This window comes from Lynx canadensis, chromosome D1 (assembly GCF_007474595.2).
Source record: "Lynx canadensis isolate LIC74 chromosome D1, mLynCan4.pri.v2, whole genome shotgun sequence".
NCBI lineage: Eukaryota > Metazoa > Chordata > Mammalia > Carnivora > Felidae > Lynx > Lynx canadensis.
In genome coordinates this window covers 54,092,285-54,117,978 of record NC_044312.2, presented here as the reverse complement: position 1 = coordinate 54,117,978, position 25,694 = coordinate 54,092,285, and the positions used below count along the sequence as shown (strand labels likewise).

At 38.9% G+C, this 25,694-nt stretch overlaps 1 protein-coding gene and 1 pseudogene across 1 annotated transcript in view; one reads left to right on the top strand and one right to left on the bottom strand.

The window, feature by feature from the left end:
• Positions 1-25,694, bottom strand: part of GAB2 (GRB2 associated binding protein 2) — a 189,905-nt gene that overhangs the window by 129,856 nt on the left and 34,355 nt on the right. The window lies entirely within an intron of this gene.
• Positions 944-21,120, top strand: LOC115526239 (annotated as a pseudogene).

The following is a 25,694-nucleotide window of genomic DNA, read 5'->3' as shown; positions in this document are numbered from 1 at the left end:
AATAAATTTGAGCTCTGGGGGATAGAGGACCCGGGGTGGGAGAGCTCTGCCACTCAGCTGCCATCATCCCTTTCGTCAGGCAACTCTCTGGACTCCTAGGGCCACAAGGAACACTATTAGGTCTACTGATGTGGGTTGATTCATGTGTGATTGGTAGGCCTACTGATTTGTGGAGTTCACAGATAAAAACATAGATGATCATGCCCTTAATTTGATTCAGTAGGCTAGGGTGGTTGTTCTCAGCATTTTTCTTTCCCCTTATGTCTTCTTCAATGATATCATTAATTCCCAATGCTTTGTTGATCGTTTCTATATGGAAGACTCAAATTATACACTTTAAGACATGATCTCTTTACTTAGCAGAGCATCTGAAACATATGGATGGGAAGAGAAAAGCAGGGATCCAGGCATGCAGACAGTCTGGCAGCAGAATCCAAGTGTTTGTTCCCAAAATTCAGGACCAACACTCTAGCTGTCAGAGGATTAGGGAGAGAAAAAGAATAATGGGAATCCCTAAAGAATCAAAGTGCAAGGGAAGGACTTGGCCAAAAGGAACCAGGCAAGAGCTCTTCTTAGAATCAGGGGCCAAAGTCAGAGGGGGGCTAGCTTTCAGGCTGACTTCATGTTAATTCCCAGAGGCCTGGATCAAGTTCTTAAATCCTACCCCACCTCATCCCCATTACAAGCAGAACTGTTTCACAGACCTATCCTAAGGTATGAGAGGAGAGAGCCAAGTAAATCTTCACAGCTGAGCATATCCAGGCCCTACTTGTGTCTAGCAAGTTGAAAGCATATCATGAGCAGAAAAGATGCAGAACAGATGTTCCTAATGTTTTCCAGGTCACTCGCAGAGATAGACACAGATCCCTATCAACTCAATAGCCATTTCTCTCTTTGTACCTTGTTACAGAACTGTTTTGTTCAGAGAACTGGTAGAGACTTCATGGTCATGGGAAAGGTAAACCCCCTGCCCCTCAGCCCCAGGGGTTGAATCACAACTGGTCTAAAGCAATTATGCAAATCAATTTCCCTTTGCCAGGATTGGACTAGATAGGTGGGCATATAACCTAGTTCTGACCAAAACAACGCAAGTTTTCTAAAGGGGAAAGAAAGTGCCTGTTTTTCTTGGTAACATGCTTGAGTCAATGACAGAACCCTGAAGCTTCCTCCCTCTTACTGGGCTACATGAACACCAATGTCCTTGTAATTTACTCAGATTTTCTGTTAAGTGTGACTAAAAGTTTTCCTGACTGATCTGCTGACCCACCTGAGAGAGTAGGCAGCAAGAGTGGTTGCTTAGCCTTAACTGGCCTTAGCTGGTTGACTGCAACTGTGGTGACTGGAGGTCCCAGTACATCGCAGTCCTGTATATTATGTCCTATAATGGAGGGACCATCACAGCCATGCAGGGGGAGAACTGTGTGGTCATTGCTGCCAACAGGCACTTAGGGATCCAGGCCCAGATGGTGACCACAGACTTCCAGAAGATCTTTCCCTGGAAGGTCGGCTATACATAGGCCTGGCCAGACTCGCCACTGAGGTCCAGACTGCTGACCAGCATCTCAAGTTCCAGCTAAGTCTGTATGAGCTGAAGGAAGGCTGGCAGATCAAGCCTTACATCCTCATGAGCATGGTGGACAACCTGTCATATGAGAAACGGTTTGGACCCTTCTACACAGAGCCATCATCTCTGGATTGGACCCAAAGACCTTTAAGCACTTCATTTGTTCTCTAGACCTCACTGGCCCCATGCTGACTGACGGACTTCGTGGTCAGTGGCACCTGCTCTGAACAAACATATGGGATGCACGAGTCCCTCTGGGAGCCCACCATGGATCCAGAACACCTGTCTGAAACCATCTCACAAGCCATGATGAATGCTTGGATAGGGATGCAGTGTCAGGAATGGGAGTCACTGTCCACATCATTGAGAAGGACAAAATTACCAGCAGGACACTGAGGGCCTGTGTGGACTCTCTGTTCTCAGAGTCTACTTTTTTTTTTTTTAATAAAATAGTTGTAATTTCATTTGGGACACCTGGGTGGTTTAGTCAGTTAAGCATCTGACTCTTGATTTTGGCTCAGGTCATGATCTTGATTTGTGAGTTCAAGCCCCACATGGGGCTCTGCTGACAGTGTGGAGCCTGCTTGGGATTCTCTCTCTCTCCCTCTCTCTCTGCCCCTCCCCAACTTGTGTGCACTCACTCTTTCTCTCTCAAAATAAATAAACTTAAAAAAAAAAAAAGCTTTTCTTTCAAAAACTATGAACCAAAAACTATGAGACTGAAAGTATAGGCCTTATATCCAATAACCTTTTTTTAATGTTTACTTATTTGTTTTGAGAGAGAGAGAGAGAGAGAGAGAGAGAAGCAGAGAAAGAGAGAGAAAGAATCCCAAGCATGATCCATGCAGTCAGCACAAAGCCCGATGTGGGGCTCAATCTCACAACCTTGAGATCATGACCTGAGCTGAAATCAAGAGTCAGAAGCTTAACTGATTGAGCCACCCAGACACCCCTCCTGTAACTTTTATCATGTGGATATATGCAATATTTTGTCTTCAACTATAAAAGATTTACAGGTTTCAGGTCAAGAGTCCTTACTCTATACCAGCAGTTCTCAAAGTGTGCTCCCTGGACCAGCAGCGTCAGCATGACCTGGAAATTGAGAAAAATCAGAAAAATAATTTCCCTAGCCAAACCCCAGACCTACTGAATCAGAAATCCTTGCAGCGGAGTCTAGCAATTTATGTTTTACTAAGTCTTCCAAGTGATCTGATTCATGCCAAAGTTTGAGGACAACTGCCCTGAGCTCACCATTAATTTCTATGATGACAAAAATGTTTACATCTGCACTATCCAGTATGGTAGACACTAGCCACGTATGTCTATTGAGCACTTATAATGTGGCAGTGCAGCCAATAGGCTAGATTTATAATTTTACTTTGTTTTAGTTTATTTAAATTTAAATATCCCTGTGGCTAGTGGTTACTGCAGCTCTAGACAACCATAAAGGATTTTACATTATCAAATGGCTCAATACTAAGTCATAAAATAGGCAGTGGTTCTCAAACTTCAGTATGTATCTCCATCACTAAAGGGGTTATAAAACACCGATTATAGGCTCCCACCCCTACAATTTATGGTTCAGCAGGCCTAGCTTGGGGTTTGAGAATTTGCACTTCTTTTTTTAATGTTTATTTTTGAGAAAGAGGGAGACAGCATATGCCAAAGCCAGGGAGGGGTAGAGAGAGAGTGAGAGAAAGAATCCCAAGCAGGCTCCATGTCCAGTGCAGAGCCTGATAAGGGGCTCTATCCCAGGACCACAAAATCACAACCCAAGCCAACATCAAGAGTCAAACTCTCAACCAAATGAGTCACCCAGGTGCTCCAAGAATTTGCACTTCTAATAGGCACCTATATGATGCTGATGCTACTGACCCAGGGAACGCACTCTGAGAAGCACTGAAGTAAGCAAAACTTTTTTTTTTTTTTGCCTTCTTATAACCTACATAAAAACTACCTTTCCACAATTCTTTTTTTTGTTTGTTTGTTTTTAAAAGTTTACTCATTGTTGAGAGACAGAAAGACAGAGCACAAGTGGAGGAGGGGCAGAAACAGAGGGAGACACCAGGCTCTGAGCTGTCAGCACAGAGCCCGACGTGGGCTTGAACTCATGAACCACGAGATCATGACTTGAGCCAAAATTGGATGCTTAACCAACTGAGCCCCCTAGGTGCTCCTACTTTTCTACAATTCTAACCAATGTTTTCCTTTGTGTTAATCAAACTAATATATAAAGGTAAAGTTCCCTGAGAGTAGGAACTGACACCTTCCCATTCTGTATGTCTCATAGTCCATATGAGCTCAGTATCTTGGTTCCAGCAGGTATATGACATCACTGAGAGTATAATGGGCACACCCCACGTCTCCAAACAGGAAGACATTTGGAAGTGTCTGTCATGTTTCCAAGACCATGATTACTTCCTCATAATCATCAGGTGGCAGGCTATATGTTTCAGAAGAAATGCACAGAAAGGTTAATTGATCTGCCCAAGGTAATAGGTCTTATTTCTTATTCTTCTGTATTTTAAAGTATTATCTCATAAGTTGTTTACATCTAAGTAGATTTACAGAAGAGTGTGTACATATATATGCATACATATTTTACATATATTACATATGTAATATATATGTAACTTATACGTAATATTTTATACATATATACAGAGATACTGAAAACTAAAACATTCAAGAATGAAAAAGACTTCTGACACTATAATGGTATGAAAGGCAACAGGCCTAGAAATCTGGATGGGGGCTATACCTTCTCAAATCACACTGCATACAAAACCATCTATGCCAAAGACCTGGCCCATCCAGCAATGCAGCTTTCAAGCATTAATGGGAAAGGCAAGAATCAAGGACAAACACACAGGGGATTTTTCTGAAGGTCAAAAAAGCAACAATAAATACCGTGCCCAGAAAAGCTTTTAAATCTGACCTTTTCTTCTGCTGAAGCCATTCGCCTTCCAGCATCTTCAATCTAATAGACTGAAGTAGGCTGAAATGGCTCTTAGGAGAGAACGGGGCTAGTCTTTTCCTTAATGCTGCCTCTCCACCACTACTCTAGCAGCATTACTGGTAATTACATCATTATACCATAATGGAACACATGCGGTGCAAGTGAAACATCCCAGCAGCTCCCCAGTCAGGGAGTGGGGAAAGAAGCTCCCTTCATTGTTCAATTTCTATTAACCCTTCAGGTTCTGGCTTATTCTCAAAGTCAAACCACCCCTAGGACATTTCACAATCTTAAAACACAGATCGTGAAAGCAGAGCATCGTTGAAGATCAGGAATAAAGTTAAATTCATTAGTGTGATGGAAATCCTCTGCTAGAATAGGAATTAGGACACCTGGGTATAGGTCTGGCTTTGCTATGAACACCTTATGTGACCTTGGGGAAATCATTTGCATCTTTTAGGTTTCAGTTTCTCATCTATAAAGAATAGCAAAGCTCCCAGGCAGAAGATCCCAAAAGGTCCTTGTAGGCAATCTGGGACTGGACCAAAAGATCACAAGGGTTCCTTCAGCTCTAACATTCTATTATCTAAAAAGACCCTATGAATAGGGGAGACAGGAGTGGAGTAATATTCGAAAAGTCAACTCTGGTCTTCAAGCAGTTAATCTGATGAGGATTTTTGCCTCTACCCTGACCCATGTATCAGTGTCAGATCATCTTCATCAAAATCCATAGCAACTTCTCATAAGACCAAACTCTGAACTCATTAACAGATCACAGAGAGTCTCCCCAAATAGAGAAAGGACATAGCAGTACATGCTATACTTGGACAGAACCAAAGTTCTAACTGTCACAGACTCCTTCTATGAACCTGAGTCCGTCACCTAACCTTGGCCAACTCATCTTCAAGACACAGTGGCAGAGGAGAGAGGGTAGAATGAAAGCTTTTCGCTCAGTCTGTGATTTTGATATCTTTGTAAAAGTTTCAAATGCCACCATTGGATATTGGGGCATGCAGGGGTGGGTGGAGTTTGGCACAAAAAGCACACTAGGAATGCCAAATCCTACAAGCAAGAGATGAGTTTTCTTATGATATTCTAAAGGTCTTCTCATAGATAAGGAAAAAATTACCTACCAGACTTCCAGGGAAGAACTAAAACACATAAAACTATATATTAATTTGCCACATATCTCAGAATTTTCTTTATATAGTGGCCTAAAAGAAAGAATGTAAAAAATATGTTCTCTGCAGTTGTCTTCTGGTCTTCATATAGAAGGTATAAGACTTTGGTTTCCAGGAGTCAGGTGGTTAGATCCTCTTAATTAACCCTCCCAAAGAAAACAATTTAAAAAGCTACATAAGGGTGCCTGGGTGGCTCAGTCAGTTGAGCGTCTGATTCTCATGATCCCAGAGTTGTGGGATCAAGCCCCATGTCGGGCTCCACACTGAACATGGAGCCTGCTTAAGATTCTTTTTTGCTCTCCCTCTCTCGCTCTCTCCCTCCCCAACTTTTTGCCCTGTTTGCATGCTCTCTCTCTAAAATAAATTAATAAAAATGAAAAATAAAAAGCTAAATAAAATATTCCTAAAAAATAATTTTTAAAATGCATCATGCTGAACTGTGAAGAAAGTAAGGAATGTACACAGAACAAAAATCAAATGGAATGAAAGCAGACAGAAACAACCCAAATGTCCATCAGCAATGAAAGGACAAAGAAAATATGGTTTATTCATATATTGGATTATTCAGCCACATTAAGAAGGAAGTTCTGGTACACACTACAACATGGATGAACTTGGAAAACATTATACTAAGTGACACAAGCCAGACATTAAAGGGCAAATTCCCTATGATTCCACTTATATGGAGTACCTCGAGTAGTCAAAATCATACAGACCAAAAGCAGAATAGGGTTTTCCAGTGGTTGGGATAGGGGTGTGCAATGATTGCTTGGGTGTGGGTAATAGAAGGTAAAGCTCAGGGCTCACAATCATATATGAAGCCCCTTATACACTTGGGATACCAAGGGACTATACCTTTGGTGCATAGATGAATCACAAGTAGCACTGAAAGAGACCATAAAGAAACTGTCTTCTTTTAACCAGTAGAGAAGGAAAAATGTCTCTTAGAATCTCTAACTAAAAGCTGGCTCTAGTGAAGGTTTGTGACCAAATCCATGCAATCTTTTTTTTTTAAATGTTTATTTATTTTGAGAGAGACAGAGAGAGAGTGTGAGTGAGGGAGGGGCAAAGAGGGAGGGAGACAGAGAATCCCAAGCAGCCTCCACACCATCAGCGCAGAGCCTGATGTGGGGCTTGAACTCATGAATCCAATCATGAGATCATGACCTGGGCAGAAACCAAGAGTCAGATGCTTAACCGACGTGCCCCCAAATCCATGCAATCTTAAGTGAAGATCTAAAAGTAGTCCAGTTAGTTATGTCTTCAGACTATTGGTAGAAGCAACTCCTCATCCTTTCTGGTGGAATAAAAGCTTAACTCAGGTCTCACATACTTTCTACAGGTAAAGTCTAAAGAAACATTAGACCTTAAAAACAAAACACAAAACACACACCCAGAAATAAGCCACATGAATGAGAATCAGGAAAAACCGACAGTAAAATCAGATCCTCAAAGACTTCAGATATTGGAATTAGATACACAATATAACAGGTTTATGAATATTATATTCTAATATTTAAAAGAGAGGCTTGCCAAAAATTAGCAAGGAACAAGAGAGTATAAAAAACAAAAACAAAACACAAGTGCATTTGAAAACAAACCAAACAGAACTTCCTGAAATGAAATTATAATTAAAATGATAAAGTCAATGGCCAGGTTAAACAGCAGATTAGACACAGCTAAAACAAAACAAAACAAAACAAAACAACAAAACAAAACAATGAACTGGAAGAGTGATCCAAAAAAATTCCATAGAATGTGACTAAGAAATAAAGACATGAAAAATATGAGAGTTTAAGAGACATAGATGATATAGTAAAAGGGTCTAATCTTTTAACTGAAGTTCAAGAATGAGTTAAAGAGGATGGAGGAAGGCATTATTCAAATAGCTAACAGCTGAGAATTTTCCCAGAATCACTGATAGAACACCAATCTTCATATCCAGGAAGTTGAACAAATGTCAAGCAAGATAAATAGAAATAAGCAACATATTGTAATGAAACTTAAGAACACCAAAGACAAAAATTAAGATATTAAAAGAGAAGCAGAGATCACCTACAAAAGAACAGCATTAGACTATCAGCTGACTTTTCAACAGCAAGATCCAGAAGACCACAGAATAATATTTTCAATGTGTGAAAAAAAAGAAATGTCAAGAGAATGAAAAGACAAACCACAGACAGGGAGAAAATATTTTTAACACATGCATCTGATAAATACACAAAGGAACTCTTAAAACTCAACAATAACCCACAATCATATTGTCAGTTAATCTTTTAACTAAGGAGGAAAGAATATGCAATGGGAAAAACACAGTCTCTTCAACAAATGTTGTTGGGAAAACTGGACAGCTACATGCAAAAGAATGAAACTGGACCACTTTATTACACCATACACATAAATAAACTCAAAATGGATTAAGGACCTAAATATGAGACCTGAAATCATAAAAAATCCTAGAAGAGAGCACAGGCATAATTTCTCTGACAGTGGTTGTAGCAATACCTTTCTAGATATTTCTCCTGAAGGCAAGGGAAATAAAAACAAAAGTAAACTATTGGGACTACATCCAAATAAAAGGTTTCTGCACCAAAAAGGGGGAAAAAAGATCCACACTGAGACACGTTAAAATCAAACTGTCAAAAGACAAAGTAAGAGAGACTCATTGTATACAAAGGATCTTCAAAATGATTAATAACTGATTTCTCATCAGAAATCATGGAGGCCAGAAGGCAGTGAAATGATATATTTAAAGTACTGAAAGAAAAAAAATGTCATACAAGAATTCAATATCTGGCAATAACTAACAAAACTAAAAGATAAACTGCTGAATGGGAGAAGACATTTACAAATGACATATCCAAAAAAGGGTTAGTATCCAAAATATATAAAGAACTCATACAACTCAACACCCAAAACCAAACAATCCAATTAAAAAATGGGCAGAAGACATGAACAGACATTTCTCTAAAGAAGAGAGATAGATGGCCAACAGACACAGGAAAAGATGCTCAACATCACTCATCATTAGGGAAATACAAATCAAAACTACGAGATATCACTGCACACCTGTCAGATGGCTAAAATCAAAAACATGACAAACAAGTGTTAGTGAAGATGTGGAGAAAAAGGAACCCTCTTGCACTACTGGTGGAAATACAAACTGGTGCAGCCACTGTGGAAAACAGTATGGAGGTTCTTTAAGAAATTAAAAATAGAACTACCCTATGATCCAGTAATCTCACTACTGGCTATTTACTCAAAGAGTACAAAGGTGCTGATTCAAAAGGATACATGCACCCTTATATGTATTGCAGCATTATTTACAAGAGCCAAATTATGGAAACAGCCAAGGGTCCATTGATAAATGAATGGATAAAAGAGATGTGATATATATTTCTCACATATAATTACATATATATATATCATAAAAAATTATATATATATCATAAAAAATTATATATGATATATATATATAATATATATATCATAAAAAGAATGAAATCTTGCCACTTGCACCAACATGGATGGAGCTAGAGAGTATAATGCTAACACAAGTAAGTCTGTTAGAGAAAAGACAAATACCATGTGATTTCACTTATATGTAGAATTTAAGAAACAAAACAAACAAGCAAAGAGGGGGGAAAAAAGAGACAGATAGAGGTGAACCAAGAAGCACACACTTAACTATAGAGAACAAACTGATGGTTACCAGAAAGGTGGCAGGTGGGGAATGGGGTGAAATAGGTGATGGGGATTAAAGAGTACATTTATCATGATGAGCACCGAATAATGTACAGAATTGTTGAATCACTGTATTGTACACCTGAAACTAATACAGCACTGTATGTTAACTAGACTGAAATTAAAATAAAAAACTTAATAAAATAAAAATAAAATCAGAAACCCCCTCAACAATAAGGAAATAAATACCCTGATTTTAAAAAATGGGCCAAAGACCTTAACACATACCTCACTAAAGAAGATAAACAAATGGCAAATAAGCATATGAAAAGATGCTGCATGTTATATGCCATCAGGGAAATGCAAATTAAAACAATAAGATACCATTACACACCTACTATAATAGCCAAAATCCAGAACACTGACAACACCAAATGCTGGTGGGTGGTGCCAACAGGAATTCTCATTCACTGATGATGGGGAATGCAAAATGGTACAGCTGTTTTGGAAAACAATTTGGTGGTTTCTTATGAAATAAACATACTCTTAGTATATGATCCAGTTATCATGCTCCTTGGAATTTACCCAAAGGAGATGAAAACTTACGTCTATATAAAAACTTTCACACTGATATTCATAGCAGCTTTATTCATGACTGTCCAAACCTGGAAGCAACCACAATGTCAAAAGGTGGATGGATAAACTATGGTACATTCAGACAGCGAAATATTATTCAGCACTAAAAAGACACAAACTATTCCAAACACAGGAGAAATGATAATTATGTGACAAGATAGAGGTGTTAGCCATTGCTATGGCAATTATATGTACATTTACTGCAAATAAATGTATCAAATCACTATGTTGAACACCTTCAACTTATACAATGTTATGTCAAATATACTCAATAAAAAAATAAACTATCAAAAGCCATGAAAAGACATAGAGGGATCTTAAATGGATATTATAAAGTGAAAGAAGCCAATCTGAAAAGGCTACAAACTATATGATTTCAACAAATGACATTCTGGAGAAAACAAAACTGTGGAGATAGTAAAGAGATCAATGGTTGCCAGAGGTTAGGGGACAGGGGAAGAGATGAATAGGAGAAGCACAGAAAATTCTCAGGGTAGTGAAAATATTCTGTAGGATATCATAATGACGGATGCATGTCATGATGCATCTGTTCAACCCACAGAATGTACAACACCAAGAGTGTGTACATAATATATACTATGTAATTTTGTGTGATTATATTAATGCAGGTGCAGCAATTTTAAAAAATGCACCATTCTTATGGGGGATGATGATAACAGGGGAGTGTATGCATGTGTAAGGGTAGGCGTTATATGGGAGATTTCTGTACCTTCTCTTCAATTTTGCTCTGTACCCAAAACTGTTCTAAGAATAAATCTTAAAATATTAAATGTCAGTGCAGAAGTCTACAGCTAATAATGCTCTTTCAACAATGAAAGAAAGATAAAACCATCATTGAGAGAAAACAGAGAGACTGCCACATACAGACCATCACTACAGGCAATTCTAAAGGATGTACTTGAGGAAGAAGGAAAATGATCCCATGTGGAATATCTAAACTAAAAGGAAACACACATGAGCAAAGATATTGATAAATATGTGGGAAATCTGCACACTGCCAGTGTGAAACAAGAATACTACTTAACTGGTGTGGTTATAAATAAACAAGATAGAATTAAAATATTAGAGAACAAGAACACAAGAGAAGTGGTAGGAGTTTATTCTATGATTCTTATGTAATTCAGAAGGATAGTGTAGTGTATTGAATCGTGGTTCCTCCAAAACCTACATCTGCACTCTAATCCCTGGAACCTGTGAATATTATCTTCTATGGCAAAATATGTGACTAAGTGAAAGATCTTGAGAGGAGGCACTTTCCCTGGATAATCCAGGTGGGCTCTAAATGCAATCACATGTACTCTTCTGAAGGAGAGGTAGAGTTAGAACAGACACACAAAGGAGAAGACACAGAAAAGGAGGAGACAATGTGACCATGGAGAGAGAGAACAGAATGACAGAGCCACCATCATCTGGAGCCACTAGAAACTGGGAGAGGCACAGAAAAGATTCTCTCTAGAGTCTTCAGAGGGAGCGCAGCCCTTTGACACCTTGTTTTGGACTTCTGGCCTCTAGAACTGTGAGAGATTAAATTTCTATTGTCTTAAGCCAACAGATTTGTAGTAATTTTATATAGTAACTGCAAGAAACTAATACAGAAAGAATATTACTTTAGGCCAAATTAGAATGTATGAGCTAATAACAGCTCAATTCTCCCTAAGTGGATTTATAAATTTAACATGAACTCAGTAAAAATACCAACTTTTTTTTTAATACAAAAGGTAGTTATTAAGGTTCATACAGAAAATAAACAAGAATATCAGTAACGGGAAACTTAGGCAACTATATGATAAAATCATACTATAAACCTCATTAGTTAAAACAAGTGTGTTGCCATAATACAGACAGACCAACCATTGTAATTTAATATATTGTAAATCCACAAATGGGTACTAATGCATAAAATATTTAGGTTGTGATAGATGTGGCATTTCAAATTGTGGGAAAAAGATTTAAGATGGCATTTGAGATTTTTTTTTTCAATATATGAAATTTATTGTCAAATTGGTTTCCATACAACACCCAGTGCTCATCCCAAAAGGTGCCCTCCTCAATACCCATCACCCACCCTCCCCCCCACCCCCCATCAACCCTCAGTTTGTTCTCAGTTTTTAAGAGTCTCTTGGCATTTGAGATTTAAATGACAAAGGTGAATCTGTCCCTCTAAGCACAGATCAGTATATATTTCAAACAAAGCAGAGATTTAAACATAATATAAAATGCAACCATAAAGTAATAAAATAAAGCATAGTACAATTTCTTTTATAACTTCCGAGTGGGAAACTCATTCTATTACATGCTGTCTAGAAGCCATAAAAAAGAAAAATCGTTAGAGTGACTACACAAAAACCTACAAATCCTGCATGGCAACATAGACAAACAAGCACACAAGTGTGTACACACATGTGCGCGTACACACACACACACACACACACACACACACACACACCCTATAGGCAAAGCAAGAAAACAAATGATAAACTGGGTTAGAATCATAAATACTGTTCTAAAAATTGCAATTTCTATTATAAAAGGCTGATCTCTTAAAGAGGTCCTATAAATTAGTAAGACTAACAGCTCTGTGGAAAAATAAGCAAAGCATATGAACAATTATTTACAGAAAAAGAAATATGAATTAAAACTACACTGAAATACTAGTTCATTGGACTGGCAAAAATCCAGAAGTTCGGTAACTATGTAGACAAAACTGTGGGAAAACAGACACTTTCATACACTTCTGGTGGGAGTAGAAATAATTACACACCCTCTGGAGGGTACTGTGGCAAAGTTACATATAGTATATTAAAATTCTAATACTATTTATCCTTTAACCAAGAATTCCTTTCTAGAAATTACTGTGAGACAAACTAATACATGTGCACGATGACATAGGTAATTTTGCAGATCTGTTTAAAAGGAATAAGATGAAAAAACAATGTAAATGGTCCATCAAAGACATTTTGTTATGGTTCCATTAATTCATGAAATACCAGTTGACTGTTAAAAAAAAAAAAACACAAAGAAAGGACTAGAGAAGGAAACTCCTTATGTACTAACACGGAAAAAAGTATCAAGATGAACTATTAAGTAAAAAAGGCTAAACATAAAATTGTGCCTTATGCTGCCATTTGTATGAAATAGTTAAAGAGAGTATCTACATATTGTATTTATATTTATAATCTATGTGAATATATAGGGCAACATATATATATATATATTTTATAAACACACACACATGGATTGGAATTAAGCAGATGGGGGAAGAGAAGAAGTTATACTCTCATAGTATACCTTTCAAAATATTGACATTAAAAACCATGTTAAGTATTATCTATTACACATTTAAAAATCTTTGTAAAGTTTGCTTAATAGAATATGTTAACAAAGCAAACAGAGTATAATTTCCAAATTAGTCGAGGAGTAAAAATAAAATTAGAAAAAGTAAATACTTAATCCAAAAGGCAAGAACACACAGAAGGCAAAACAATATGAGAAATAAAACTAAATATTTCCTTAATTACAATAAATGTTAATCAATTAAATTCAATTAAAAGACAAAGACTGTCTCACTGTTTTTATTAACCATGATAAACATCAATTACCTAAACTTCTCAGTTAAAAGACAAAGACTGTCAGGCTAAACAAAAACACAATCAAGCTATATACTGTTCTTAAAAGATGCACCTAAAATATAAGAACACAAGTAGGTTGAAAGTCAAAGTTTGGAAAAAATTACATGAGGCATATATACTATTCAAAAAAAAATGACACTATGGTTATATGACTTATATTAAGTAAAGAGACATTAAAGCAAAGGGTCACTTTGCAAAAACAGGAGGTTCAAAGGTAGAGAAGATATCTAATTCTAAAATATTGGTCTCAAAATATATAAAGCAAGAATTGCTAACACTGCAAGAATTGCTATCCCTGACAAATCCATTATCATCATGGGAGATTTTAAACAACCTTTCAGTAATTGATATAAAAAGGGTGAGGCTCTCCTTTTGGCTCCTCAAATTAAGCACTTTGGAACTGCTAGATCACACGGGAAATGAGGTTTTCACATCACTCTTGAGAAAAATAAATCAGGATAAGAGAAACATGCTTCTTGTCTGGTTTTGGTGACCCTATACAAATGTAAAAATGGTAAGTTACACCTATCTGCACAGTGACCATTATAGCCAGACACTAATACTAGTGACTTTGTCAGCAACTCTATGTGCTTATGCTTCAATTTCTTAATCTCTAAGCTCTTTAGGGGAAGATGTTGTGTCTTTTATACATATTTTTTAATCTATCCCAGCACCTACCCACAAGCCTAGTAAGTGCTCAGTGTTTTATTGAATCATCTTTACACATTCCCTTCAAAATTATTCCAACATTATGAAGCGCCTATTATATACCAAGCACTATATTAAGTACTGGGAATACACAGACTAAATAAAGCAGTGTCTGTTCTCCAGGAGAAGAGAAACAGAAATATATCTTTTAAAAAGGCTATAAATAGAGGTTTGAGTGGAGGACCCCTCTCCCAACAAAGCACCTGGAAATTTGAGTGAAAGTTCTCATTTAACATGTACTTCTAAGTACCACTATATTCTAGAATCAGGCATGTGCTAGAGAAGGGACATTTGACTTAAGTCTTGCCAAGTAGATGTGTGTATAGGCAGGGACAGGGGGAGTCAGGCAGAGGATATTCAGGGCAATGAGAAATAAGAATATGAAATTCAGAAGAAAATGTGATTTGCTCAAACAGCTTGGGTAAAGACTGGTGTTCTTTCCCACATGGTTCTCGACAGTCCTTCCCCTTATGGAGTCTCTTTACCTCAATACAGATATCTATCTAGATGGATGGCTTGACCACAATCCAACAAGAAATTCTTTTAAAACTGCAGCACAGTAACTCATAAATTTAAGTTTTCAATTAGATGTCCTTACTGGATACAATGCATGCTATTCTCTATTCTATTTTTTTTTTTAATGCTAGTCACAACTACCACTGACTTCACACTCAATAACAACTCTCACCCCATTTTGTAAAATACTTAACTGCGTGGGATGGTCTATAATGTGCTTCTCTCTTGCTTCTAATTGGAATGCCAATCTAGCTCCCCACTTGACATCCCAGGAAAAGTCCCCTCCAAACATATCGCTGAGCAACTACTATGTGCAGAGGAAACACTCTGCTAGCCTCAAGCCTGCTGTTTGTGGCTAAGTTCTCCAAAAAGCATAAACAAGGATATTATAAAATTTTCCTGGGAAACTTGCCAACTGTACATATTTACTATGTATCTACTGATACAGAGTGAGTATGTGAAAGTGAATTCTGGGAAAACTTCCCAGGTGGTAGTGAATTGATGATCTGAGGTTCCTTCTACTCTTACAAAACAAATTTTGTTTAGGAAAGACGGTTTAGCAAAGGAGTAGACATAGACCAGAAAAATGAAAACCTCAGATAAATACAGGGACTTGCCAGGGGCCAAAAAGCCCCTGGTAAAGCAAGGATTAGAATCTAGCCTTATTCCATACCCAGTCCTTTCAGAAAGTTTCGCACTAGGAAAACGAAGTCTCTCTGTGTTGCTTCTCCTTTACGTTGACCTTTTCTTTATCAGAAATTCTCCAAGAGGCCTTAGCTTACTAAGTGCTAATTAGATTCCTCCACCTGCTCTGGGATTTAGCAGCAGGCGGCAGCGGTACTAATCAGTGCCCTCCTCAGCTAACAAAGCCACTGGCATTCCCGGCAGGGGCTGGCCTCCAGCTCTTTAGTCAACAGCAAAAAGGACTCCTATCCAAAGCCCTAAGGAGGAAGACAGAGAAGGGAGGGGTATTCCTTGATCCAAAAGTAGAGTACAGCCACTGATTGGAATTGATTGTACATAAGAGCTGGGTGGAAACAGGGAAAATTCTGGGAGAGGAATGGAATCTGGGTGAGGCAAGCAACTAATGAATACTCATCATCGTTCTCACCCCCCTAAGGAATGCTATTGTGGTCCAGATTGAGGGGATAAAGCCTTGTATGGCCAAGAGCCCCTCATCCAAAAATAAATTATCAAGAAACATTTCCCTTTCCCTTATTTCAAGACACAGGTCCAACTGCTCAGCCAAGATGACAAGTCTTGCACAGTTCTTCCCTTCCTATCTATGTACCATAATTTAGTGAATGTTCAGCCACTAACTGGCAAAGTGCAGCCTGGATGTTCAGTCACTCCTGCCCTGTGACTCTACACGAGTCACCGGTTCTCTGGCTTTGATTTTCTCATCTGCAGCTCTCAGAGTTGATTTCAAGATCAAATGAGACAATACAGAAATGTTTTATAAACTGTAAAGTTGTGTAAAAGCTTTAATTCAACTCCTAATACCAATGCAACTAAATTCAAACATTTAGTAAATTCCTAGCACAGTGTTTATACAGAGTTGGTGCACAGATGTTATAAAATTAGCTGTTGGGTATACAAAAATAAACCAAACAGACTATGTGGAAATCACAGACTGATGGTAGGAGACAAGTTCTCCAGGAGAGTATAAGTACTAAGAGTAGGCACAGAGTAAGGAAGGAAGAGTAATTTATCCTGCTACTAAAGAATAGGGGTCAGGACTGTCCAAAACTCTGATAGTGAACAGAATATAATTGGGGCTGAGGGTCTGGAGAAAATATAGCTGGAAATTCAAATGTGCCATTTCATGATCCCCCATTAGAACAAATTCATTAATATCCCTGCCTTTATTCACAAAGTTCTTTTTTATTTTTATTTTTTAACGTTTATTTATTTTTGAGACAGAGAGAGACAGAGCATGAATGGGGGAGGGGCAGAGAGAGAGGGAGACACAGAATCGGAAGCAGGCTCCAGGCTCTGAGCCATCAGCCCAGAGCCCGACGCGGGCCTTGAACTCGCGGACCGCGAGATCGTGACCTGAGCTGAAGTCGGATGCTTAACTGACTGAGCCACCCAGGCGCCCCCACAAAGTTCTTTTTCATGAGAAACTTAAAAATTCTGCCAATCATTCAAAGAATACTTAAACATCCACTATGTGTATGATATTATTAAGGATACAAAATACTACAAGGCAGGTCTCTTATAATGCTAAGCCATATATAATGCCTAAAGGGTTAAGGGGAACATTATCCCTCTCTAGAAGAGTTGAAAATCAAAACCTTTGTCTCATTGCCCCCCATAAAGTTAGACCAAGAGTCAAAATTCATTCTTTCCATCAAACAATATTCTTGGGGCACCTGGGTGGCTCAGTCGGTTAAGCGTCGGACTTTGGCTCAGGCCATGATCTTGTGGTGAGTTCCCGCCCTGCATTGGGCTCTGTGCTGACAGCTTGGAGCCTGGAGCCTGCTTCAGATTCTGTGTCTCCCACTGCCTCTCCTTCTGCCCCTCCCCCACTCACACTGTGTGTGTGTGTGTGTGTGTGTGTCTCAAAAATAAATAAACATTAAAAAATAAAAAAAGAAAACAATATTCTTTAACCTACTATGTGCCAGACACATTCTGGTCATGAGGAAAAAGCAGTGGAACAAAACAGACAAAATCCTGCCTTCAGAGGGCATACGTTTGAGAGAGGTAAAAAGCCAAGCAGGTATATACACAGGTGATCCAAGGTGGGGGAGGGGAGAGAATACAGTGAATCTAAAAGCCTATAGGCTCTGGCTAACGTGGGCAGCTGCCTCACACTTCTAATTAATTGCTGCAAAGCAAAAATTTAGGCCCAGTGTTCCCAGATCTGGACGTTGACAATTTTATGTAAAATTTCTCACCTTTTAATAACCTATAACTGATTAAAATTGTTTAAAACTCTACAGGCAAAGAAAGACAGTCTGCGGATGGAATTCAGGCCAAAGATACCAGCTTATGACCTTTGTATTACAACAATGTACCATGATTTTTGGTTTAGAGACATAGTCACTATATACAAATGTCTTAAACTAAGTGCTACAGGACTTGAGAAGGAAAGAGTTCTAGCTAAGGAGGTCTGGGCAAGCATCAAGGAGGTGAAAGCCTGCTTCAGAAAATACCCCAGAATATTTGTATTCTTAATTCTCTCATTGTTTCTTGATTTCTCACAGCACTTATGGCTACACTGTCCTGTGGACACTTGTCTAGGTACTTCTTTGCTACGAATGGCAAGATTTCTTTCTTCAACCAGAAAGTCCACAAACAGCAATGTTATCTAAGCCACTGCCTTGCTGGTTTGTTTGATCAATCAACAGATTAACACTGCTCATTAATATGACTAATTCCCATATGCTCTGAAATAGGCTTGCTATCTGGAAAGATATTCAGAAAAGTTCTGTCACCTCAAATTCTCAAAACAGGGACTTTATGCCTATTCTAGGCAAACAAAACAAAACCAAATAAACCCGAAACCTTGAAAATATATGAAAAAAAAATGAACCCATTCATTCTTTATTTCTCATCATTTCTTTCAAAGGTGAGTTGACAACATCTATTAAAATTTAAATTCACTTTAACTTTTGTTAAATGCTTTGACGCAAAAATTCTAGTAGACATTGATTTTATAGCTAAGTCACATTTGCCCAGAAATCAGTGAAATATGGTACTGGTGATGAAAAAACATGCTAAAATCTAAAATAAATGTACACCAATTACTATACAGGTAGCCACAATATAAGCAAATGCTTTAATAAAATGGAACAAAGCACACTATATAAAGCAAGAATTTCAGTATTTGTACATAGCAAGTCAGAAGAAACAGTGGAGTCTAATAGAATCTGGTATTTATTTTGTAAATTTTTTAATGTTTATTTTTGAGAGAGACAGAGAGACAGAGAGACAGAGACAGAGTGCTAGTGGGGGAGGTGTAGAAACAGACAAAGACACAGAATCCGAAGCAGGCTCCAGACTCTGAGCTGACAGCCCAGAGCCCTAAGCGGGGCTAGAACCCACAAACTCCAAGATCAAGACCTGAGCCGAAGTTGGATGCCTTACCAGCTGAGACACCCAGGCGCCCCAGAAGCTGATATTTAATGAAAATGACTCTACACCTATAAAAATGAACTATACAGCATAACAAACAAAAAAAGAAAACAAGAAAAAAATTTCATTGTAAAAGTTTTAATCTTCACCTCAGGTCCTAGAAAATCATCTTCAAAGTTAAGTAGTTCATCCCCAGTGCCAGGAAAACTCCATCCCTGCTGGTCTCCAGTTGATTCTCTTAATCAGTGGCACTCACTACACTAGAAACTGAGTCACCCCTGCTTTCAAAATAGGGGTCTGTTGCCCTTCATCTGGGGTGGTTTTATAGTGTACATGATCTTAATGATAAATCAGTGCCTCTACCACTTTTGAGCCATGCCTTAGTGTAGCAAAATTTAAATCTAAAATGTAATGGAATGGGGGTGCCTGGGTGGCTCAATTGGTTGAACGTCTGACTCTTGATTTCGGATCAAATCATGATCCCAGGGTCATGGGATCAAGCCCCACGTCCAGATCCACAGTGATGGTGGAGCCTGCTTGAGATTCTTTCTCTCTCCTCTCTCTGCTCCTCTCCTTGCCCACAAACACACACCTCTCTCTCTCTAAAAATAAAAAAAAATTTAAAAAATGTAATGGAATCACCCTAAATGTACCTCTGATCCCCTATGGTTTCTTTGGTTCTAAAACTCTAGGATGTTTGCAGTGCCTGGGTGGCTCAGTCAGTTAAGTCCGACTTCAGCTCAGGTCATGATCTAACGATTCATGAGTTCGAGCCCTGAGTCAGGCTCTGCTGACAGCTCAGAGCCTGGAGCCTGCTTTGGATTCTGTCTTCTCTCTCTCTCTTTCTCTCTCTGCCCCTCCCCCACTCACTCTCTGTTTCTCTCTCAAAAAATGAATTAGCATTTAAAAAATAAATAAAACTCTAGGATGTGAAACTTGTATCTCTATGGTATTTTGCGTTCTCATTCTCCTCAGAGAAATCACAGTTCACCTTGCTGTTGAGTATCTTTTGCTTTGGCCCAGAGATTTCCATTGGTAATACATGTGCATTTGACACAAGATAATATCAGGATGCAATTTTGGGACTAGAGGGAAAGAAACATGTTTCATATGCCAGCAAATGATGGAAATAACAAAAGCACTTACATTTATGCAACACTACACAGTTGTGAAAACTAGAGGTTCATGAGAACTGCATGGAATGTTATTTGCTTAATGGTTATTTGGGGTGAGATCTGGGTGAGTTTTTGCTTTGTCTGGATTTTTCACCATTCTCGATTTATGAATATGTGTTATTTTAACAAAAGTGATAGTCATTCCTTTAAAAAATAAATGCAATTGATCTCTGAATGTTCAAATGGAACTATCTCCATGGTTTATTTTATCTCATAAGGTTGTGGTGTACATTAATCATAAGGACTTAAAGTCTGGCACATAAGCATTCAAATATTACCTACTATTATATTGTTAAATACATTAGAAAATAACAAGGGTAAACTGAGCAAGGGTCTGAGATGGAAAAGATATTTATTTTTCATTGAATACTACCCTGTCCAGGTTCCCTAGAAAACAGAGCCTACGACAAAACTTACCTGGCTTTTACTCAGGTGTTGAAATCCCAGAGCACAGAAGGAATAAAGGTTAGCAAGACAGAGTAGGAAGGAAAGCAAACACAAGGCTATGTATTAATAAACTGGCTACAGGTTAACATGAAAACACAACCAACTGCAAGATCAAGAATGTTTCAGGATAAACTATACAGAACTACTGTATCTGAGAATAGTGTGTGTGAGGAAATGGGGAAGGGAGGAGGAAAAAAGCAGACAGTGTGCAATTTACTGGTTGGCTCCTTCCCTCCCCAGCTTCCAACTTTTTTTGTCAGGCCACCTAGCCTTTGTCAGTGCTACCCAGCCCCTCTGGATATTCACTGGGGAAGACACACTCTACCTCTGAATCTGGAAGTGGTAGGAGCAGCCAGAACCCGTTTAGGTCTGGTCAGATGGAGCCTCGGTCTCTGAGCTGCTGTGGCTCTTTCCACAGTGGGCACAACAGAGACTATACCAGAGCCCAGCCCTCACTCAGAGGAAGGCCGAGACAGCCAGCAGTGTTAGGAAATATGGCAAAAGCAGCAGCAGCTAAGACTAGCCATTTTGCAAGCCAACTAGGGTCTGGGGGGTCAGGCAGAACGAAGGGAATCCGGGTAGATGTATTAATTGAGTCCCAAACAACACATACGCTTGTGTATAGAGTGGACTGCAGTAAGTAAGAAAGATATCCGAGTCTTAGTTGATCCTATGGCAAAAAATAACTGTTTCAGATAAATTCGACCATCCCCTTAAGATGCAACAGTGGATACATAAGGCTTGCGTTATTTCCTAGACTCACTCTAAAATTTTCCTTTCAGGAAAAACTCTTAAAAAGAATGTAAGAATTCCTCTTTCATCAGTTACTTGCCTAAACAGAAAAACTATTAAGCACTGAAAGGACAAAAAGCCAGCTAAAGTGGAAAGACAGGGTAAATGTAACCTGAATAAATCCCAACGATGGAATTACCTTAGTCCTGGGCAGAATGGTATTTAGAGCCATCAATCCAGCAATCAAAGGTAAAAAAAAAAAAAAAAAAAAAGTAATTCCAGTCTTTATTTGCATTTCTCAATGGATATAAAAGCAATCAAAGTTATAATCCACACTTTTTATCTTCTCAATAATTACTACAGTTGTTCAAGGGTCTCCCACTCACCAACCTACCCTGCCCCCAACCTTCAAACCCAGTTGTAAATCTGCATTCTCTTTCCTCTTCATCTTTTAATTTTTTATTACAGAGATTATGTGTCTTCCTAATTTTGACATTTTCGCCCCATTCAGCCTACTAGAACAAAGTAGAGTTCTGGGAGAAGACCCAGAAAGCAAAAGTCCATGCCCCTTGGAAACCAGGAGAAAGTAAGGGGGAAATAGTAAACAGTGATATGAATAACTTTTCCCTGTTATATACACTATATAAACATCCAGTTCTAAAGCTGCCAGGTGGTTGTAATGACTCTCTCTGATCAAATAATACAGCCCAAGTCATAAAACAAAAAGGTCAAAGGTTTGAATGCAGAGATAAAAATCCTTTAATATACTGAAGGGGCCAAGACAAGGAAAACTTCGAAAAACAAAAGCAAATACGTAAGTAATGCATGCAAAATTGCTTAGAATAGTACCTGGCATGATAGTCAATTAATGTAGTTATGATTGTTACCGTTATTGACCAGGGCCTTTCCACCCCCACTCCTTTGTTGTTAGGTTACCTACATATACCTCTTTCACAAAATTTACAACTTTGTGCACAAGTTCAATTTAGGGAGGAAAGCTGACTTAATAGCTCCTGTGAGGCAAGGGGCTTCTCTGTTGCTCCAGCCTAGCACAGTGCCTGACACACAGTTGGTATCAACACATGCCTGTGGAAGGACTGGCTTTTGTTAAGTGAAACATTCCGGTCCCAGGTTACCTTCTATGAGACCCTTTGGCAAGGATCTGACAAATCAGAAGGTCTGACTAGAGCTAATACCGAAACGTAACATATGATAAACAGCAAGTACAATCACACGTTCCAGTAAGTGACTTTAAAAGTCAAGTTAATCCCAATTTAGTTTTGTAACTTAAAAATACCACTTCCTCAATAAAGATTTTCCATATGCTTGACTACTGTGTCTGTCTGATCTCATGACCTCATCTCAACTCCCAAAGAAAAACAAAATTTAAAGGCTTTACAATACAATACAATCTTGTATGTCATAGGTTTGGCTTTTGTTGTGCCATTTCTGAACTCATTATAAAATTATGTCTTTGTAGGACTTTACTATCCGTGTCCACAAACACCTACTATGACAGAAAGACCCAAGATGAGGCTGGGGGAAGGGGTACTTAAGAACTGGGTTCTAGGCCTATTTCTACACTGACTTGTCAAAGTCATTAAACCTCACTAATCATCCATTTCTTTATGTATAAAATGATGATTCATTCAAATATTTGCTGAATGTCTATTGTCTGGGCATCATGCTGAATGTCAAAAATACAAAGATGAATGAGAATATACCTATCTTCAAGATTCTGATACTCCACCAGAGCTGGAGAGGGATCACACACAACTGTTATGTAATGTGGTAAGTACTGTAATGGGAGGATACACATTGTTCTACTGAAGTATGAAGGTGAGACCCGTTATTCTCTCCGAGTGAGTGGGTAGACACATCTGGGAAGTAAGAACCAAGAAAGAACATGCTAGGGGTTTATTCATTCTATGCATACAACGAGCAGTGGGTGAGAAGGGGAACAAATGCCAGAATGCAGTTGTTAAGCTTGATCTCCTATCAAGAACAGCACCAAATGTAGTCAGATGTTGTTCTCATTGCTGTAAGGAGAATTCTTTTTTTTTTTTTTAATTTTTTTTCAATGTTTTTATTTATTTTTGGGACAGAGAGAGACAGAGCATGAACGGGAGAGGAGCAGAGAGAGAGGGAGACACAGAATCGGAAACAGGCTCCAGGCTCTGAGCCATCAGCCCAGAGCCTGACGCGGGGCTCGAACTCCCGGACCGCGAGATCGTGACCTGGTTGAAGTCGGACGCTTAACCGACTGCGCCACCCAGGCGCCCCAGGAGAATTCTATTTTACACACAGGAATATTTGTAATAAAGGGTAGGCCACACACTGCACACTTGGCAACATTCAGGTATTTGGAGTAAACTACTATTACAAAATATGCTCATCCATCCTATGAGCTTTTTGAAATCAAAGTCTACAAGTGTTCACTTTGATTCTGAAGTAGGCTGACTTTTGTCTTTTGATCCAGATACAGTTTGAAAAATCCAAGGTTCTGCTTCTGAATAAAATGTCTTTTCAGTTGCAGAGACATGGGGGAAGTTTTTGCTATAAATGTCTTACATGGAAAAATCATTTAACTGTAGAGCAAATAGATGGAAAAATTACAAAGAGAGATTCATAAACAGACCGGAGCAATCACTAAACAGCTTAACAACATATGGAGGCTGCTGATGTAGGGGCAAACTCTTGGGATTTATCAACTACAAATGACTCAGATCCAATCCCTGAATCAGGTACTAATCTGATTTGAGCTTCACAGAGACAGAGAAAGAGCCCCAGCACTGGGCCACCCCACAACCTATCAAGCTTACCCAGTCAGTGAGAGTAAGCAGTCCTCCATTTCCCTGTGACTTAGTGATTGATGTGTCACATACAGTGCTCTTCAAATTCTCTCTGGGGGCCCTGCAACCCTGGAGTTCTGCCAGGCTGTCCTAGCTCTTCACTGTGGACACTGTACTCCACTTCACTGACTGTCCATGGGAGATCAGCATGTAGATATGATTAGGGGACATTAATGGGGGAAATGTTAATAATAGGTGTGTGAACAGGATGAGACAGGGAGACTGCTTCCCCCTTACAACTGTATTTCCAAATCATAAGTAATTTATTTCTGCCTTATATTACACTAGGACAGGTTTAACCCCTTTGAGAGCCAAGCGCATACATCCCAGATGTGATCCCAACTAGCCAAATGAAGATTCCTTAAGCAAAAAGGCTGCCTGCTTTGGCATTAATCAGAAGAGCTCACTAATGACGACAAACCACAACACTTCTAATAGAGAGCTAACACTGATAAATGACATGCTGTGAACCACACTCTGTTCTAAGTGCTTTATATATCAACTCATTTAATCCTTACAACAAACACTGTGAGCTAGGTTCTATCAATAGCCTCACTTCATGCATGAGGCACAGAATATGCTGCCCAGGTACTAAGTGGTGGGATTCAAATATAGGCCACGCAGCTCTTGCTACAACCGTTTCACCACTTTAAGTAAAAAGCTATTTTCAGAAATGTGTTCTCCAGCTTCTCCAGGTCAACACGCAAGCACTTTAGTGTGTAAGATGGGGAGCACATCCTTTGTCTGCTGTGAGATAAGACAAGAATGTCCTTATAGGTCTGGAGAAACCTAGGTTTCAAGTTCTAATGCAGGCTCATGATGCGGAGGGAGGACGAGAGTGACGAGGGTTGACCAGGGAAGCATAGCTTCTTCCTTCATTCGGAGGACCATGGTACACTGGGGAGACAAGTGGACCCCGCTTCAGCTGCTGGCTCTATCACATATATATTTGTGTTCCCGGGTCTGGTTTCTTAGCCTGATCTTGTCTTCTGGCTGAAAAGGCAATAGTATCTACCACACAGTATTGCAGCAAAGATTAAATGAGATGAGGGGCACCTGAGTGGCTCAGTCGGTTAAGTGTCCAACTCTTGATTTCAGCTCAGTCATGATCTCATGGGTTTATGAGATGGAGCTGCATCGAGCTCTGCGGTGCGGCATGGAGCCTGATTCGGATTCTCTCTCTCCCTCTCTCTCTCTGCTCCCCCACTACTCCCGTTTGTGTGTACAGTCTAAGATAAATAAATATTAAATAAAAAGATGAAATGAGATGAATTAGGCTAATACATGCAAACGTTTCTACTATGAGAGTGATGAACAATAAAATTCACACTTAACCAACCTCACTTCCTATTTTCCCTGCCTGCCCCCAGTAGAGAGAGGAGAATAAATCTGTTTAGAAAGGAAAGCAATACTCAATAACTATGGACACTGTTTTACTATTTAGCACCATTTGGGGGAAATTGTTTTTTATGCAGTGAAAACATGATTCTGGTGGGGCTACCACTCA